Source organism: Zalophus californianus, chromosome 5, assembly GCF_009762305.2.
Source record: "Zalophus californianus isolate mZalCal1 chromosome 5, mZalCal1.pri.v2, whole genome shotgun sequence".
NCBI classification, from domain to species: domain Eukaryota; kingdom Metazoa; phylum Chordata; class Mammalia; order Carnivora; family Otariidae; genus Zalophus; species Zalophus californianus.
In genome coordinates, this window is record NC_045599.1 from 106682579 (window position 1) to 106701634 (window position 19056).

The 19056-nt window shown below is 40.4% G+C and overlaps 1 protein-coding gene across 1 annotated transcript in view; it reads right to left on the minus strand.

Annotated features, from left to right (window-relative positions):
- The window catches only part of SGCD (sarcoglycan delta), a 386661-nt gene that overhangs the window by 110402 nt on the left and 257203 nt on the right, over positions 1-19056 (minus strand). The window lies entirely within an intron of this gene.

Genomic DNA, 19056 nt, shown 5'->3' on the forward strand with positions numbered 1-19056 from the left:
TGAAAAGCAGCAGCTGATGCCCTCTGATTGCAGTGCAGGGCACAAATCACAGAACACATCCAATATCTAGGCAGTGGGTGGATGGTGGAGGATACCCTAACACTTTAAGGCATCCACCTAATGACATTAAGGAAACAAGTTTTCAGTAAATAAAGTTCTGCACTATCATCTTGAAAAGTTAAACAAAACAGAACACTATGAGAGATCATTTGGCATTCACTGCTTTTTACACTTTGAGTATTATTTAACATTGATTCCCCAACCCAATCTAGACATTTAGCTCTTGCCTTTGCAATAAGCTTTTATCTTTACAACTTGTCATCACCAGCTGAACCCTCCCAGCCATAAAGATGGTGATTATCTGATCTGTCTGCTCCCAGAGTGTTTTCAAATCATTTAAGCCTCAGCTTATCACAGACAATTGCACTGGATATTAGTTTTTCAATTAAACTTAGCCAGGCAGTATCCTGCACTTTGAAGGAAAGGTGTTTATTTTTATACCTTTTTTGGTGTAGTTCTTTGATGCCACAAAAAGGGGCAGAATAACATCTTGTATTCATGTGCCAATTTCTAGAATCGTCTTGCAGGGTTATGTCTAGAAATCTTCCATTAACCACGGTTCTTCCAAATCCAGATTTACCCTAGCATACTGATGCGTCTAGTTAAATGAACTTGTGTAGCAACTATAAAAGTATTTCATCTTTTTTTTTTTTTGGAAAGTATTTAATCTTTTTGATACCAGTAACAGACTACTGCAAATAAAATCAGAAAAAAAATGCTTCAACTTAACATTATGTATGGTCATTTAAAAGAATGTCCTGGTGAATGATAACTATTAGTCTAAGCTAACATCTTCAGTAAAACCATCACGTGTACTCCAGATGTACTAGCTAAATTCTCCCCTGCAACAACCCTACAGACAGTTGCAGTAGGCAAAGAGACATTTCATGTGGGCACATTTAAGATCTTTTTCTGCCCGTAGACACTTTTACTTTTTAAGACCCCAAACCACATCATGTCAAATAGATCAAAATGTACCCATAGTCTCCATTAAATACAACTTTTTTGATGTAAATTTCATAAGAATGTTGTCTTATTATGCACATATTATTTTGCCCTTGTGATTTAAACTTTATTGTGTTCTTTATACATGTGGTGGTTAATTTTATGTGTCAACTTGACTTGGATCATGAGGTACCCAGATATTGGGCTAAACATGGTTGCTGGGTGTGTCTGTGAGGGTGTTTCCAGATGAGAGTGGCATGTGATGCAGTGGATGTAGCAGAGCTGATGGCCCTCCCCAGTGCAGGTGGGCATCCACCAATCCCGTTGAGGGCCTGAATAGAACAAAAAGGTGGAGGAATGGGGCACCTGGGTGGCTCAGTCATTAAGCGTCTGCCTTTGGCTCAGGTCATGACCCCAGGGTCCTGGGATTGAGCCCCACATTGGGCTCCCTGCTCCGTGGGAAGCCTGCTTCTCTCTCTCCCTCTGCCCCTGCTTGCGTTCCTGTTCTTGCTGTGTCTCTCTCTGTCAAATAAATAAAAATTAAAAAAAAAAAAATCTTAACCAAAAAAAAGGTGGAGGAAGGAAGAATTAGGCCCTTCCTGCCTAATTGCTTGAGCTGGGATATCAATCTTCTCCTGCCCTCAACACTCCTTGTTCTCAAGTCTGTAGACCCAGACTGGAATCTACACCACTGACCACTGGTTCTTAGTGAGCCTTGGGACTCACTCTGAATTATGCCACCAGCCTCCCTGGGTCTCCATCTTACACACAGCAGGTCGTGGGACTTCTTCGCTTCTATAATGACATGAGCCAAGTTCTTAAAACCAATCTCTTCCTACATTTAGATCCATATTGGTTCTGTTTTTCTGAAGAACCCTACCTAATACAGTAACTGAATAATACTGGGTTGGATTATAGACTATAATGTGGCTTTTGTTACCTATATATTAAATCTGGTTTTGCAGAGCATGCATTCCACATCTCCAACATTTCTGTGATCCTTTGAGGAGCACCTAGACCAAAGATAGTGTGGAGGATGCCTAGTGGGTAAAACAGGTTGGCAGAAGTCACAGGACAATGAGTAACACATTGGGATGTGCCTCTAAATTGTCTGTGACCCAAGAGCATGGCCTCAGCCACCATCTCTCAGTATCATCTCAAACCTGTTATTAAACAGCTCCCATCCATCACTACTACAGTTAACAGGGGCTTCCTTTGAGATCCCTTCCCCTTCTATTTCTTAAAAATGCTTATTCTTAGCCTTTGGAACTTTTTTTTTTTTTAATAATTAAAAGGAACACTAATACACCGGATTAAGGCTAGGTCAGTTATTTCTGTTTATATACATTGTATACACTCTTTAGTTCTATCTCATATCTCCCCTTCCTCTACGAAGAATTCTATGAAAACTGCAAGAGAAAGAGCATTACCTCTTTTGAAATCAGCCTTAATTGTGTGACTTACCCACATGGCAAGTAGTACTGCTCATAGACAACCTTCATTATTTGAACTGGTATTAAAATGTTGTGAAGCTTTATGTTTCACTGATATCTCATGCACCCTCCTATTATAAGGCCTCTGAAGCCAAAGGATACCAATTTCACACTTTTGACTATGTAAAATATGTACATATATAATGACATATATTGCATTTATTCAGTCCAATTATCCAAGAATGAGGAATGACATTTTCTTATGTAAAATGAACCTCAAAAGCCTGTAGCATTTTCTTTATTCCATCCACACTTTGTGCTGAGCCTGTTTCTCCATTTGTCAGTTACACTGACAACACCTCACTTGCTACTTAACATCTGGCCACACTAAGCTCAAGAAGGAACTACTCTATTGCAGCCAGTGGCCCCCCTAGCTGGGTCATCCTTTTAGAGCAATTTCATGGGGGATAAAGAAAAGTTACATAAAGTCATGCAATACATTACAGGTGCTCACTCTACATTTGTGGAAGGACCATGGTATCTGAATACCTGACATGGGTCCTTAGCTTTCTCAGATGGACAATCCCATTTGCCCAGTGTTTTGTAGGAGTGTGTCTTATTCTCTGTCCTATCTCCATTGCCTAACACAGTGTAGGTTCTCAATAAATGTCTGTAACACAGCTATAACACTTATGTGGCACTAAGCACACACTACTGGGATTTTTATTTACTTTACAGACATTCATCCCATCTCTTCAATAAGATCCTAAGCTCTATGTGAACAGGGGGATGGTCATATACAGAATATAGACAGATTCAATTTTAGGTTCTGAAGATTTCCACTAGACTTATTTCTAGTTGGTACTACCACTTCTATGGGAGTACTAATTTACTGTTATGAAACTCCTCATGTATTACATGACATGTTTAATGAATGTCCAAAATCCAACCTATTTTAACCTCTTAAAATAAAAGAGCTATGTTAATAAAAGAATATTATTTGGGCTAAATACAAATATCTCTTTAAAGTAAAATAAGATTAAGGCTTGTAGTTTCTTCCCCAGACCAAGAAGGCTACTTATCCTACAAGACAAGTGGTGCTAAAAAACATGGGGCTCACAGTCACATGGCTAGTGAGTGCTAGAACTGAGATTCACATGCAGGCATCTGACTCCAGGACCCACTTGTAGTCAGCATGCCCTAGTGCCTTGTTTTCTGAATGCCCGGACAGTGTGGCATCCACAAAATGGCAAGCCAGCAAAATCCAGGGGTCTGGGCTCTCACAGTTAGAGGACGTAGGTGATGGATAGGCTCTGGAAGTGTGATGAAAGTAAAGGGCAAGACATTCAGGATCGCTTAGCTCCCACCATCCACCCAATGCCCTCTGACTTTGTTTTTGATGGACTTTTGTGATGGGGGCCCATATGTGCCATCCATACTGGGAAAGAGGCTCATAGATATGACTTCTCAGGGGAATGTACCACAATTTTTCATTATCTGAGTGTCCTTGGGCATGAAACCCAATCTCCAAGATGCTCAGATTCCTTCTCTGAAAAGAAGGGATATTAATAGTAACTTTATCTCCTAGGGGTCTTGGGAGATTGAATGAGATCTCTGGCACATAGCAATCAGCAGATGATAATCAATAAAATATTTCTAGTAGTACTAAAATATTTATGAATCCTATTCTTTCCTCCTCTTATCCAGGTCCTTTATGACTCTTAAAAAATAACATTTTTAAAGCACTTACTATGAACTAGAAACTATTGAAACTATTTTAATTTGATCATCAGAATAACCCTATGAGGTAGGGACTATGCATATCTGTTTGTATGGATGTGGAATCTGAGACTGAGGGAAGTCAGGAAATTTTCCTATGGTTAAGCAGCAAAGCGGGGGAGTCAGAATTTGAACTCTCTTGGCTCTGGAACCAATGCCTGTGACCACTACTCTAGGCCATCTTTTTCAGCAGATCATATCACTCCCTACTTGCTCATCTTTTTATGAGATACGAACAAATATCAATGTTTATACCCTCAAGTAACACTTGCCAAATCACCCATCCCCTCTCTTCTAAAAACAATTCACATGTGCAATGAGAGGAGATATTAATACTTTCACAAAGACCATTTCTTTCCAAGTCCTATCAGGCTTGTGATTTTCACACCATTTTTCACTTTCCCAAAAGCTGCAGAGTGGACAAACATTCATCAGGATGAATTCTCCCATCCTATCCTCTATCCATTCTAAGATAATAAATTATTCTCAATTTTATTATTTCAAAAAGATTTCTATTAAAGCCATACCTACTGATTCCTTCTTTTGACACAATATAATTTACGGGCAATAAATGTTCATAAACAGTTTGAGTGAAAAATCCATAAAGCCATTTCAGCTTTAAGTTCCATTAATGTCCCTCAAAAATGATTTTGTCAATGTGTTTCCATTAGCTGGTTCTCTGCCCAATAACTTAATTTCACACAATCAATTAGGAACTTATAAATCATGTGACAGGATCTATCTAAAGTATTTTAAATCACCATAAAGATCAGCTCAACGGCTCTTTTTTTCCTTGTGGTACAGGTAGGGGGTAAACTTGTCAAAACATCTCAAATGCACTCCATTGCCATAGTAACAAAAAGCCAGCTTCTCCTCTCTGAAAAGTATACTCAGCTTTGGTGACTTCCCCTCAAAGTGTCCTGGATGTGAAGAGACCTGAGATCCAGTCCTATCTCCGTTATCTCATGCAAACCAGAATTCTTCTCTAGCCCTTAACTTCCTCAGCTATAAAATAAGAGAGGATGAGAAATATCAGGGCTAAACTGTTTTCCCCTCCAGTTGAAACTTTCATCAGGTAACAATCTAATCTAAACAGATGATTGTCTTGAGCCACCTCTATTTCCTATCAGGAAAAAAGAGCAACCCTGAGATATATATATATCCTAAAAACTTTCCCAGTGTTTACAGAGGAAACAAATAAAGCAAACAGACTTTTGTCCAATTCAAGCTGCATTTAACTGGAAGAACTACTCACCAGAAAATAAACCTCACAGATAAAATGGTCGATGGCAAAATTTAACTGAAAAAACAAAAACCTGGTTCATAACTCTTTAAAACTTCAAAAATTGGGGAAAATTCAATTTTTATAAAAAATAATAAACACTAAAGTGCCTAAGCGTGTATATGTTAAACAGCCATGAACCAAATCCTGGGACGCAGAGTCACATCTGCAAAATGTGCTACAAGAAAATTGGACTCAAGAGAAGCATTAGACACAAAGGAAGAAATACTATGCTACAAGTTATGAATAGTAACTGGAACCAGAAAAACTGACGATGAATCAAATCTTTGGTGTACATGGAGAGGAACTGATCTTTTAGACAACAATTGCAAGAAAAACTTTCAAAAAGGTCAGAAATGGCTTAAGTGTGCTGTTTAGAACATTGATTAAGGAATTAAGCTAGCTTAATGGAGTTTGCCCCGGTAAGTTCTTTCTAGATGTACTTTCATTAAGATTGGCATAATTATGATTAATGTTTTGTATTAATGAACATAGACTAAAATTCATCTTTGAGCTTAAATCATGGGGCCAAAATATTCAACAGGTTCAAAAGGCAGAGTTAAAATATCTAATCACCACTGTCCGAAGTCAAAACATTTTAAGTGTTCTAATTCATGTGCTCGGGTAGATATAATCTGAATGACAACCCTTAACAACAACCATATTTTACTGGATAAGGATATATTTTTATACCAATATTAGATTAAAAAATAGAGAAAGGATTTCAATCTAAACAATGGTGATAAGAAACATAGGAGAAGGAATGATTTGATTTCTCTGAAATATCAGAGAACTAAAAAACCAAAGACCTGATTTTTAGTGATTTTTATGAGCTTATTATATGACCTTTGGCAATTTGCCCTCTGGTCTTACTTCCCCATTTGTTATACAAATTGAGGGTGGGGATTAGATGATCTATAAGGCTGCTTCCAGCCCTGCTGTTTTATAATCCTCCAGATAACTTGGTTGGATCAACCCAATGGACCAGGAGAGGAACACTGGTTTGTGTTTGATAAACCCAACATTCAATTTATTTAATAAATATGTTTTGAGCAGGAGGCTCTAGACGTGAGCCGGAGAGACACAGAGTCCATAGTCTAGAAGAGTGTAGTGTACTCTAGTAGTATATGTTATTAGTTTAAATAATTAGTTATTAAATAATCTCACAAATAAAGATATATAATACTTTCAGCTAGTGATAAAGACTTGAAAGGAAAATAAAAAATGTCTTTGCAATACAACTTGGCGTCACATCCTGGTCTGGCACGTAAGTTTCCCTGAGAAAGTGAAGTTTTGTTGATATTTGTTAAGTGATTCGGAATGAACTAGTTAAGAGGAGGAAGTAGCAGTAGAAAAGATAATGTGAAGACATCATGGTTGGGAAGTTGAAGTTAATAAAGATCAGTGTGGCTAGACCATATTTTGCAAGGGTGAGCAGCATGGGATGAGACTGGAGAGGTGAGTTGACCTGGGTAATTCAGAACCTTGTGGGTTATGGTGAAGGGTTTAAGCAGAGATCTGGCTTGATCTAATTGGCATTTTTTTTTCTTTTTAAAGATTTTATTTATTTATTTATTTATTTATTTATTTATTTATTTGAGAGCGCACAAGCAGGGGGAGGGGCCGAGGGAGGGGGAGGACAAGCCGACTCCTCACTGAGCAGGGAGCCCAACGCAGAGCTGGATCTCAGGACCCCAGGATCATGACCTGAGCTGAAGTCAGATGCTTAACCAACTGAGCCACCAGGATATGACCCCAAATTGGCATTTTTCAAAGATCACTGTGCCAGCGTGTTATGGTCTGTGTGTTTGTATCTTCCTAAAATTCACGTGTTGAAACTCTAATCATCATTGGAACCCCACCGTGCTGGTATGCTGATCTCAGGCTCCCAGGCTCCAGAACAGTGAGAAATTCCTGTTGATTAAGCCATCCAGTCTATAGTGGTCTGTTATAGCAGTAGCAGCTGACTGAGACATTGTATCATGGAAAAGACACTGTGGGAGGGCAAGGACAGATGAGGTGGCTCAGGGAGAGGGTGGGTGGTAGGCTGGACCAGAGAATTGGCAGTACAGATGGAGAAATGTGGTTGGGTTTAGGAGATATTTAAGTGGAAAGCCAATGGGATCTGGTGATGTGCTGGACAAGAAAGAGAACGATGGGTACCAGAGGGCCCAGGGGAAGAGCTGAAATGGATAGTCAAAACCAAATGATTAATACTCAAAGTCAGAGGTGCCCATGGCAACCTTATACATGTCCAGTGAAATCCAGCTTTTTTCTTATTTGATATTTTAATTGCAACTGAAATTGCCTTTACTTAAAGAAGCTGCTCTGAATCTGACTACATTTTTCTTATGAGGGTGTAGGCAACGTGACAAAAAACTTTAAATTAAGTCTCCCGAAGTATTTATAAGCAAGCAGTATTTAAAAACAATTATGAATAATATAGTAATTTATTGAATAACGAACATTGTCTTCTGTGTAACATAATTTTCTAATTACTCCAAAGTTTTAGCTAAACACATATTCATATATCTCCTATTGGTTAAAAGCTTTCTAAACACACGAGACAGGATTTTTGCCTAAGTCCAGGCTAGAGAACATGTTTAAATTAAACATGTTAATATTTAAATATTCTTTAATGTCTGAGGCCAATTTTCCTGAAAAGCAATCTCTATGGCATGTTATCCGTGGTAGGTGTAAGAGTCTATCACGGGAGCACTCATCATGGGAAATTCCTCAGAAACAGGGGTTTTCTATTTATTTCATAACATGAAATGTTGGCCTTCTCCAAATGGTAATATGCAGTGAAAAATTCTTTTTAAGGAAGTGAGTTGGGTTATGTCTAATCTCGGATTTAAAATGCACTGAGTAACGAGAAAGGTTGCAGAGTTTTCACAAATTTCAAGGTTAAGCACTTTGAAGGTGGTTGTCAGCTTCTGAAAACCTTTCCAACATGAGCAACAGACGGATGCGAGACAGAAATTTTGAGTGGAAAAAGTCACTTGAAGTAATTTAATCCCATTGTGTCTCCCTGGCTGCTGGTGGCATTTAATAAACCACTAATGCAAAACATTTGTAGTCATTACAAGTCGTTTCCAGGATACATAGCAAATATTTTCTTTTTAGGAATTAGGGCAGATTCTCCTGACCAAAAAGTACAGATAATTCATTCATTTAACAAATATTTGTGGAGGGCCTACTCCATACATGGTTTTGTGGGAAAAACAGATTCAGACTTTTTCTTTTTATAGGCTCACAAATAAAAACTTCAAAAAAATATATAAAGTCTCTAGCCACTCTATGTGTGCTAACATTCACTGTCTATAAACATTTAACAATTACTTACTATGTACCTGGCACGGTACTAAGGCAATACTGAGTGTGAAGATCTGATCTGTGCCCTTATGGACTTTTATAGTGGTTAGACAGACAGATGCTAGAGAACATATTTAAACTGATTTTTGTAATGACAATTATTGTAAGTCATGTATTCTTAAAAGGGGTGAGGCAGCTCCCAAAGGTACAAAAGTGGGTTCTTGGAGGCACAAGAAATCTTTCTCTAAGTACAAAGTCCAGATATACATACAATACATACAATGATATACAGTCTGTCTGTGATACATAAGTTGCATGGGAGGGAAGTGATTAGGAAGAAAAACATGTCTGGAATGATTCCTTAAAAGGGTGATAATGAAAAAAAGGTTGAGAAACACTGTTGTAAATGCTTTGACTAGGACAGGGAGCTGCTGGAGCTCTGAGCAGGCATCTTGCCCAGGCGTGAAGGACCCTGAGCGCTGCTCTGGGGAAATGCCAGACACTTGAGATCTCAAGATGGAGCAGGAGTTAGTCCAGCAGAGATGGTTTGGATGGAGGCTGGTGGAGAGAGGGCACCAGGAAGGGGGACACAAGAGCTGGCTCGCTGCTTTTAAGGAGATGTGTGTAGCTACAGTGGAAAGAATGAGACTGGCATAAGATAAGGCTGGCGAGGTAGTCAGGGGCAAGGTCACACAGGAACATTCAGGCCAGGGCAAAGTTTGAGAATTTTATCCTAATAGGAAAAAGAAGCCATTGAAAGGATCTAGACAGGAGAATGATTATGCTCGGAGATGTGTTTTTTTAAATACTATGGTGGCAGATACTACGGGTTGGCTGCCCCCATTTTAAGCACAGTGCATCCTCCCTTGCATTTGTCTACCACAGAGGCTGGAAACCCAAATGGCTGAACTTCTCAGACTCCCTTTGCAGCATTAAGTGGCTGTGTGATACAGCCTGGGCCAGTGAAATGTAGGTACAAGTGTCTGGGGAGCTATTTTCTTGCCAAATAAAAAAAGCAAAGCCTAACAAAGAAGGCTTTTTGTTCTTTACTCTTCCTTCTCTGAAATACAGAAGCAATGCTTTGAGGCACAGCAGCCCTATGTGACCATGAGAGTAAAAGCTACATTGCTGGATTCTGATTCCTTTATGATGCTGTTCTGCTGTAAGCCCTACAGAGCATACCTCTGGAATCATTATTACATAATAAAAAGAACCCCCAGACTTGTTTAAGCCACTGTTTGTTGGGTTGTCTGTTATTTCCAAACAAATCTAATTGCCATAGTTACAGGATCTGACTCCACTCTATAAGATGCAGTACAGGGGATCAAGAGCAAATGCATGCAAATCAGGGGACTATTTCAGTAGCCAGGTAAGAAAGGATGGTGGCCTAAACTAAGTAACTCATAATGCGAAAAATGGCAAGGGTGAACATGAGAACTACTGAGAAGGTTAGGATGATATGAGAGGTGAAGGGGGTAAAACATGTTCAGGTTTGGGCACAGAGCTCAAGTTCAATGTTGGTTATGTGGAACTAAAGGTATCGATGGAGTTTCCAGACTCAGATGTTCATGTAGGCAATGGGATACGCAAGTATACTACTCAAGGCAGAGTTCTAAACCACTGGTACAGAGATTTTTGGAATACAGGTGATTATGGAAACCAAGAGAATGGGTGACATGATCCAAGAAATGGTGAGAGTGATATGAAAAGAGAGCCACAGTCAGAATTTTAAAGGAGTCCAACCTTTCAAGTTGGGGATGGGAACATGAACTTTCAGAGGAAACTAGAGAGGGAGGAAGAAGACTAGGAATGGGGTAACACAGGCAGACAAGAGAAAAAAGTCCTTCAAAAAAGCAGAAGGAGTTACTTATGTTAATTGGTGCTTAGGGGTAGGACAGGAATTAAAATGCCCATGAAATTTGGCAACATGGAGGTCTTTTATACCATAGCAGCCATTCTATGAAGAACTGGAGAGAAAGGGAAGAAATGGTTATAAGCAAGAGCTATTACTTTTGACAGAAGAACTATAGCAAGACAGCTGAATATTAGATATTGGATATTAGATATCAGAGTTTAAAGATCCAGCTCTGGTTAGTAACCAAACTTTTATAGGAACAACAGTCCGCTCTATGGCACAGGCTGGGTAGAGGCACGTGTGCTCAGTTGCCCGGATACAGGTACGCATAATGTGGATATTTGGGTTCATCCAGAGTGGGGACTTTAGTAGACATGTACAATGAATAAAATGTAACAAGTTCAGGGCTGTACAGGAAGACTGTGAAGAGGAATATGACTTCAGGCAAATTATTTAGCTTCTTCTAGCCTGTTCCCAGATCTGTGGAATGGGGATAATAACAGTACATTACTTTGTGTGTGTATGTGTATTTATATATATATATATATATATATATATATATATATATATGGTGTGGAATGGGGATAATAATAGTACTACATATATATGTGTATATATATATATATAATATACACATACACGTATATATAACACTACATATATGTATACATGTATAGTGCTATGCGTGCCTAGTACATCAAAGTGCTCACTAAATAATATATATTATTTATTATAATAGATGATGTTGATGATAAGGATAGAAGATAAAGCCAGAAAGACAGAAGAATATCATTAAATAATTTGAATGGTAACCATTAGGAGAACAAAATAAGATGTGTTCCCTTTCAAATACCCTAACTATTTAACTGAACTGGCCATACCATCAAGGTACACGTTTTATATACTTTTGTAGAAGGTGAAACCACAGAGCAATTTAAAGATTCATGTGGAAAAAATACTCTGGCAAGATATGAAGAGACAAGTAGTTTAATTAAACAGACTCTACTTTAGAAACCAATAGACTAGAACTCATGCTCAGTGTATCATTAAGCCAAAACTGAAAAATATAAAAGGAATCATCCAAGCAGCAAGCAACCTCATTTCAGTTTCTTATGACTACACTATTTTTGATAGTAAATAAAACCACACAGTAAAACAAATAACTTCAACTCACTGGGTTTGTGTCACAGAGATGGGACGCCAGAACAGGTGGGCTCTGAGTCAGGATGGTATATGAACACGAACACTGGAACACAAGCAACACACTGGGGAGGCTGCTCGGCAAGAAGAGTGGCAAAGACAACACACTGTGTGTCCCATGAAGGAGATGAATTCGGCCTTCTGCCCATATTCCCGTCCAGGTCCCCTGCAGGGACAGGTGGCCAGAATCAGGCCAACAGGGCAGGGGAGATGGGGAGGGAGAATTGATAGGAACTGTACACGGTCAAGTTAAGGCCAGAACTCATGCTGCCTGCCCTTTCACCTGAGAGTGAGTGTCAAATGGGAGCCCTGAATACACTCTTTCCTTAGGCAAGATCTCAGTTTCCAAGTGTCTCTCCCAGTGTGAAAGCAATCAGGACTCTGAGACTCCATGGATGCTGGTGAGACCTAAGAAAACAACACACACATGATTTTAAGGGCTTCCTGGTCATTGAAAAACACATGGAATGCTCTGTTCCTGTACCTGAGGAGGTGGGGGGTGATGCTTTCCTACAGAGAAGGAAATTGAAACATTAATTGAGGACCATGGAGAAACACAGTCTGAAAAACAATTGGACGGACTTATAAAGTCATTTACAGGGGATGAAGATGATGAGGACTTGAAAAGTGAGGGCCAGCAAGTTGAAATCTTACTAGAAGTAGTGGATGTCTCAGTGCTTTAAAACACTGGAACACTTTAATTTCAGAATACAATCTTATTATGAAAGCAAGCCTCAAAATAGGCATATTTTACACGTGACTTAAAGGGTAATTTTGATGGAATGATTTTTACCTTATCCCTAGTATGGATAGCATGTTACTTATCAACATCCATTTTCCCCTGCCAACAAAATATTGCTATTATTCATGGAAGCAAAGTACCCAGCTAAATAATTGCTTTCTCAGACTCCCTTGAAGCTGGGGGTGGCTCTTAGGACCCAGTTTTGTCTAATGACATGTAGATAGAAACCTACTGGGGAGGGGCATCGTGTGAGCTGTCTCTGTTTTAATAGGAAGATACAGATGTGGTTGGTTCCACCCTTCTCTCTGATTATCAACATAATCTGGAGCTGTGAGAGCCACCTTCCAACCATGAGACAAAGACCAAGAGCATTTCAGATATGTTGACCCAGACACCAGTAAGCCACCAGGAATTGTCCCTCATTGGACTTCTTCTTTTTATTTTTTTTAAAAGATTTTATTTATTTATTTGAGAGAGAGAACACAAGGAGTGGGGAGGGGCAGAGAGAGAGGGGGAAGAAGGCTCCCCACTGAGCAGGGAGCCCCATGCAGAGATCAATCTGGGACTCTTGGATCATGACCTGAGTTGCAGGCAGACGCTTAATCAACTGAGCCACCCAGGTGCCCCTCACTGGACTTCTTACGAGAGATAATCAAGTCCCTAGTTATTCATTTGAGCCACTTTATGAGACTTCTGTTACTCAGCCCCGCCTGAGGCTCAATACCATTCCACCCAAGACCGGGGAGAGAGAAGCAAACTGACCCTTTAAGATGGTCATACTCTTCACTTAGAACTCCTTTGCCATAAGCCAAATGATCAAAAGTTGGAAACCACTCTTACTGTACCTTCCCAGGAAGTATCTTTTCATTGATTGCTGAGTGGAATAGTTTTCTCATTCCACCTTCTCAGTCAGAAAGTACTTTTGTATGTTTGCTTTTTAGTGCATCAAATTCTTTAAGGCCTGGCTCAAATGCCTCCTCCATGACGTAACTTTCCCTGGTGCTCTCTCAGTTATCACTAATTGCTCCTTCTTTTGTGCTTCCATAATGCATAACTGAGATGGTGGATGAGCACTCATTCTATCTGGTGAGATGGTTCATTGAGTGTGTGTTGCCTTCACCATAATGTAAGGACCAGGTCATGGGAGTCTTTGCTCTTTCCTAGACAAGGAGCATGAACTTCGATGTTCTGAATTCAATTTCAGTTAGGCAGGAAAAGCTGTGGAATGAAGCAGAAACTTCTAGAGGGGAGAGGTCTGAGCTGGTCAGTAGCAGCTACACCACTGTTATAGCCTGATACATCTTTGTCCAGGAAAGTAAATTGTTAAGGCTGTAGCTTTGTGGTCTCCATGGTATAGTCTCCCTTCTTTCTAGCAGCTCTCTTGTAACCTTTCCAATTTATTTCTGTCAGTGCAACTTCTCAGAACCCAAGTGTCCCAGGTCTCCTGTCTGGTTTACAAGCTTTGATAAGTTCCTGTTTCCTACAACACAAAGCCCAACATTTTACCATGACATCATCAGGCTTAGTCCACCTCTTTATCTTTGTCTGGGGCTTGATAATTTTTAAAAATATTGATTTGTGTTTGTTCTCTCCATATTTTTTTAAAATAAATAAATAATTTATTTATTTATTTATTTGACACAGAGAGAAAGGGAGGGAGAAAGAGAGAGGGAGGGAGAGCACGCAAGCACAAGCAGGTGGAGAGGGAAGCAGAGGGAGAGGGAGAAGCAGACTCCCCACTGAGCAGAGAGCCGACGACATGGGGCTCAATCCCAGGACCCTGAGATCATGGCCTGAGCTTAACCAACTGAGCCACCAGGTACCCCTGTTTTCCCCATATTTTTCTCTCTCCTCAACTTCAAGCAGATAGCCAGACACTCTGCATGTCTTTGATGTTTGTTTGTTTCCATAAAGTAAAAGGTACTGTTTATGGTCCATAGTTTTGTACGTTTTGACAAATACAGGCAGTCATGTATCTACCACCATAAGCCATCACAGCAAATTTTAGCACTTTGCAAATTCGCTTCCCTTGCACTACCCTTCTGTAGTCAATCTCTCCCTCAAGCCCTTACTCCTGGCTCCCACTGTTCTCAGGCCCTACAGTGATGCCTTTTCCAGAATGTCATATAAATGGAGTTATTCCGTAGATAGTTTTGGGTTTGGCTTCTTTCACTTAGCAAGATGCAGTTAAGTTACATGATGGAAGGTTTTCAGTGGATCAAAAGCAGAGCTGCCTTAAATCAACAGCTATTCCTGCCCTTGATGAAGGCTTAATCCTAGTGGAGAGTGTGCTGGCTACCCTCCCAGGGAGGGGACAGAGAAGAGTGCCTTGGAGGGATGCCAAGAGGAGAGGCAGATTTTGCTCCTGACTTAGAATAACTGCAAAACGTAAGGTCCTTTGAAGACCAGAATCATCCCTAGGGAGGTGGCAAACTCTCAGAGAGCACAGCTGTGTCATGCCCCTGGAAAGCAGGACCCTTGGCATAGGAGGCCACAGCCTCAGCAAAGATTCCTGGGCCCTCTCCATGGCATGCAAGTTGGGAGTTGACTTCCTTGCAATTGATCCCACAAGCTGGAAAAATGAGGATAGAAGAGGTGATCTTAACGGACCAAGATTGAATAGTCTTGCCCATATATTTTTTTGAATTTTATTTATCTATTTGACAGAGAGAGAAAGAGAGAGAGCACACACAGCAGAGGGAGTGGCAGAGGGAGAAGCAGGCTTCCCGCTGAGCAGGGAGCCCGATGCGGGGCTCGATCCCAGGACCCTGGGATCATGCCCTGAGCAGAAGGCAGATGCTTAACTGACTGAGCCAACTAGGAGCTCCCCCCTCCTTTTTTTTTTTTTTTAAGACTTTATTTATTTATTTGACAGAGAGAGAGTGGGAGAGACATATTTTCTTGACACTATATGTACTTTCTTGATTCTTAAGCAACCCAGTCATGATGGAGATAGAATTTCCTACCAGACTATTGTGGGAGTTGGAAGTCACATTGAGGGAATGAAAGTCATTTCATTGGCTGATACCTATTAAGTGCTTACTATTTGCCAGGCATTTTTCTAAGCACTTCACATGGATTAACTCATTTAATTCTCACTGAATCCATTTGAGGCACATGCTATTATTATCTCCCTGTTTTCAGATTACAAAACTGAGAAGAGAAAGGTTTCAGAGAGTGACTGTGGGAACCAGGATGGGAATTTAGGTACATCTAGCTGCAGAGCACATCCTTAACTTCTTGCTCAAAGTGTTATTTCTTCCATCATGAGCTTGGGAATGGAGTCATATTCTAAAAATCTCCTCCAGGAAAAGACCACCAAGGAGTAGTGATGGTTGGTTATAGATGATTCTCTGCTGAGGGGTTGTCTAGGTGCTTCTGTTTGAACTGCCACCTGTCCACACCTGACCAATCAGATTCTAGCTTGAAAACTGAAGCCAAGCACCCCAGAGGACAGTTTCAGTGAATGATAGGTACTAGCCAATAGCAACTCACACTTAACTGACAATCATGCTAAGTGCTTTCAGAGAGACAGTCCTTCCCTTTCATCTTCATGATAACCCTATGGTTGAGAAATATGAGGCATAAGGAGGCTAGGTAATAACCTAACCTGCTGTTACAAAGCTAATAGAGCTGTGATAAGAAACTAGACAAACCAGTCCCCTGGCTTACATTTTTAACCTTGAAACAGAGATGTAGGGATGGCAGCCATGTTGAAAGGTACGCAAGAAAGAGCATCCCCACGGGAAAATGTGAGTGAGCGGAGCAGGGTAAAAAGAAGTCACATGGCCTCTGAGGTGCAGGGGTAACACTTGCATTCTGGGAGCTTCCTTGACACAGATCTCAGAACACTTGACTAAATGTAGATCCGCAGCCTGAAGTGAGCTCGGCCTCTTTGGAGAGAAAATGCCACTTGGGAGGCAGTTCTTCATTTATGAATGGTGATGGAGACATTCCAGTTCACTTACTTTGCTACATTAAATCCAAGCCACAGCAACTGTAACGATCTTACTGCCCTTTGGCTTCAATGTTCTATAACAGGCATCAAACCCTGACTTGGTACTCAACCAGGGTTAGTCAACAAAGCTATGGAGAAAGGACAGGGCAACATTAAAAAAAAAAAAAAGGAAGTTTCATTTTCACCTGTGTCCTTCGGTCATTGCAAATTGTTGAGACTTTAGCAAGAAACAAAGTCTGAAGAAAGAATTTCAAGAGAAGATGTCCCATTTGTGCATGAGGCAAGGAAAAATGTTGAACGGTGGCAATGTCTTTGTCTGTTTAACATTCCCTCACTCCCCATCCGATACTAGAACAATTATTTGCTTTGGGTCAATGTACCAGGGCTGAGAATCACATGGTTCTCCCCACACACCCCACAAACATATGGAAAGGAATGTGACCCAGGGTGGTCAATCAGAGTGTCTGATTCCCCAGAAAGAGAGTTTGCTCTGAGAGCGTGTTATCCAAGCAGGGCCCATTACCTCTCTCCCCCCAGTGATGGCTATGGCTGTCTGGACAAGGGTGTTACTGTCTCTCCCTTCAGATACTGTCTGCTAAGGAGCTGCCCGAAGAAACCCTGTGCCCAGGATAAGATGTCAAAAGCACCAGAGTTGGCCCTATCCGGAATTTTCAACGATGTGAGTGAGCAAGTACCCTCCTTTCTTCTTTAAAAAAAAAAAAAAAAAAAAAAAAAAAAACTTTCCTCAACCCTGATTAATTTTGCTTTCTGTCACTGATAATTGGAAGCACCCTGAATAATGCACGCTTTTCCTGTCGGGTGGAGAAGTCTCTGTCATGATTGTCCCTACCACTCCTCATCATGAAAGCAAGGAGCACCACTCTCTGGAGCCCACAAACAAGTCTGCCTTTTGCAAGAGATCATTATTCCTATATGACTCCACTTCAAATGCCTGCTCAATATGAAATGGAAATCCAGAGGGCAACAGAAGCCAGTCAATTTTCACTATCAGACAAGAGTTGTGAAAGCGAGTGTGCTCAAGTGGCCTTCTGGGCTGAATTGGTCTAAGACAGCTTTGAGGGCATTTAGCATCTTTCTCTCTCTCTCTCTCTCTCTCAACAGTCCAGGGGCAAGCACACTTCGAGAGCCTTTTATAGCTTTTTCCTCTATTCCTATAAACAGTGCCAATGTCACACAGGGAAAAACAACAACAACAACATAAAACAGTGTCCATGAGGTCTGAATTATTCAGTCAGTGCCAAAGAGTATGTTCTTAAATATTGAACCAATTATCTTTTAGAGAGGGGGAAAAAAAGCAAGTGTCATAACCCAAATCTGTAGAGCTCGGTTTGGGTATTTCCTAAGTGTATCTTGTGCTGCTTTATCAATCCAAGTGACAGTTAATCAATACTAATCTGATGCCAGTTGATTCTTCCCTTTCCATAAAAAGAACCAAGGTATACTACCTATGAATATATTTTATCCCAGGCTGTAAATCCATATGTTTTAGCGTAAACGCATTAGCATCTCTTTTCAAATGGAATGCACTGTGTATACAAGAAAATAAAGATGAATTACCAAGTTGTCCTGAAAAATGCCTTTTTTCTCCATTATGAAAATGTTTCAGCTTTCAAGACAGTAGTAAGTAGATCAGGCATTTCCCATTATTTTATATTGTGATCTATATCCCCGTCTCTGGGGCTACCTATTAAGTTAACACTCAGAGTATTTTATGGACACACCGTCCTTGCTGGCCTGGGCAGGGGGATTTCTTACTTATTTTTTCCTCTGTTAGGAAAAAATGTTATGCCTTCATTCCTCCTTTAAATCAATATTTATTTAGTGCCTACTGTGGGTCAGGCAATGCCCTAGGGACCAGAGAGAAGATGCTAAACAGTCATCTACAGACCTCCACCCCCAATTTGCCCTAGTATTGGCTAATTTCTCCACAGCCAGCTGGGGCAGGACACACCTAGGGTATGATACTCCTGTGCTGGACCACTTCAGTCTGTTCATGCGCACAAGAGCTTGATCAAAGCAACAATGATTTCATCTTTTAATGTCACTTTACAGTTGATGGAGATTTTCATACATACTTTTAAATTCTAATACACACATATATGAAGGGAGTGGAGTTAAGTGACTCATTTAAGGTTGAGCATTTAACAAGGCCAGGACTACACCAAGTACTAGTACTGGATGAGCTAGGTAGTATCTACCTCCTAGTTTGTTGTGAGGCCTTGCTGTTCATAACAGGAACACAGGGAAAGCACTCTGCAAAGTGCCCAGAACACAGTAAGAGTGCACTGAATGTTAATGGTAATGTTCCTGTTTAGCAACAGACATAAACCACTGTCTATCTGTCCATCCATGTGTTGTTCTGTCTACCCACCCATCCACCTATCCATCCTTCCTTTACTATGCACCAAGCATTACAAAAGATACTGAAGATTCAGTGTTGAGGAAGTCCACGCTCTCAAACCTCTC